Source organism: Myotis lucifugus, unplaced genomic scaffold (assembly GCF_000147115.1).
Source record: "Myotis lucifugus unplaced genomic scaffold, Myoluc2.0 scaffold_439, whole genome shotgun sequence".
NCBI lineage: Eukaryota > Metazoa > Chordata > Mammalia > Chiroptera > Vespertilionidae > Myotis > Myotis lucifugus.
Window position 1 is genome coordinate 612,110 of NW_005871487.1, and position 2,007 is coordinate 614,116.

General features: G+C 51.1%; 1 pseudogene; it reads right to left on the reverse strand.

Moving 5' to 3' along the window:
- The window catches only part of LOC102440651, a 1,005-nt pseudogene extending 815 nt beyond the window's left edge, over positions 1 to 190 (reverse strand).
- Positions 191 to 2,007: the final 1,817 nt, after the last annotated feature.

The window sequence follows — 2,007 nt, forward strand, 5'->3', positions numbered from 1 at the left end:
CACCTTTGCTATACCACTTTCTGTCTGTGGACTCATTCTTCTAGTTCTGGCAGACAATGAATCTGGGTTCCAGTCCAAAAATTCGGTATCAGTACTCTTAAAGAGAATGCCTTCTGAGTTCACCATGATGATTCCCTGCACTCCCTTCTGGCTCTGAAGTCGCTTCAGTGTCTTCTCCACCTCTGTCATCTCGGACAGATTGGGTAGCTCTGCATCGCCAGCACTGCCCAGTCAAGATCATTTATTTTTTATTTTTTCAAAATATGTTTTTATTGATTTCAGAGAGAGAAAAGGAGAGGAAGAGAGAGAAAAACATCAATGATGAGAATCACTGATTGGCTGCCTCTTGTCCACCCCTAATCAGGGATGGAGCCTATAACAGGGTGGGCATGACCAAGAATCCAATTGTGATCTCCTGGTTCATGGGTGGATGCTCAATTACTGAACCACACCAGCCAGGCTAAGATCATTTATTTTAAAAGTTATACTGCTCCTAATCATTTATTATATATATCTATACCCCCCCCAGCTTCATTTAATCAGCTTCTAAGAAACTTTTTTTAGAACTTAAAGCCAAAAGTTTGAGTCTTGGTTCTCTGTAGTTTCCTTGTATGCTCTTTCCCCTAAGGCAATAACCCTCAGCCTATTCTTTTTAAGTGAAGTTATAATTTCTATGCACTTAATTTTAAATATATATATATACTAGAGGCCCGGTGCACAAAAATTTGTGCACTCGGGGGGGAGGGGGGTACCCCAGCCCAGCGTGTGCCCTCTCGCAGTCTGGGACCCCTCGGGAGATAATGACCTGCTGGCTTAGGCCTGCTCCCAGGTGGCAGAGGGAAGGCCCAATCCCTAGGTGCAGCCCCTGGCCAGGCTCAGAGCAGGGTCGATTGGGGAGTTGGGGCGCCACCCCGTCATGCACAGAGCAGGGCGGATCGGGAGGTTGCGATGCCACCCTCAGTCACACTCAAGGCAGGGTCAATGGGGAGGTTGCGGTGCCACCCCCTGTCACGCACAGAGCAGGGCTGATCAGGGGGTTGGGGCGCTGCCCCCTGTCACACACAGAGCAGGGCCGATCAGGGGGTTGGGGCGCCAACACTGTCACACACAGAGCTGCAGGGCGATCAGGGGGTTGGGGAGCTCCCCTCTATCAGGCACAGAGCAGGGCTGATCAGGGGGTTGGGGCACCTTCCCCTGTCACGAACAGAGCCGCAGGGAGATCAGGGGGTTTGGGTGCTGCCCCCTGTCATGCTGATCCTGGTGCCAGGAGCCTCACTGCTCCGCTGATCCCAGTGCCGGGAGGCATATTACCCTTTTACTATATAGGATAGAGGCCTGGTGCATGGGTAGGGGCTGGCTGGTTTGCCCTGAAGGGTGTCCTGGATCAGGGTGGGGTTCCCACTGGGGTGCCTGGCCAGTCTGGGCGAGGGGTTGAGGGCTGTTTTCCGGAAGTGGGTGATTAAGGCTCCCAACTGCTCCTTTTTTTCTTTTTCTTTTTTTTATTCTCCAGAGCTTTAGATCTGAGCCTCGGCTGCGGAGTGGTGGCTTCTTATAATGGTAGTTCTTGCAACCGTGAAGAAGAGGGGGCTGGGGAACTTCTAAGGGACAAAATGGTGACTATTTCAGGGTCATCCTATATCCACCTTAAGCATTCCCGTCAGAGTAGGCGACGATTGACATCACTCCGCTAGGAGAGGGAGGAAAGACGCTCCCTCTCTCTATCTCCCGAAATTTCAACTCAACCTGTTGTGCCATGACTACCAAACTTTGCTGGACCCTGGAATTATCGCAAAAGACATACAACAAAAACAGGCGGGGCGAGAGGCTGGAATAAAGCAGGAGACCGGGGGCCCTGGATGACCGTCTCTCCCAAGTTTATCTCTCAACACATTTCAACTGCCTGTGCCGAGGAAACACCCGGAGCAAGAAGGGGGGGCGTTTTCCCCCTTTTGTATATGTGACGTTTTTCCAGGGGGGGGGTAGGGGTATGAAAATAAAAAAAAAAAA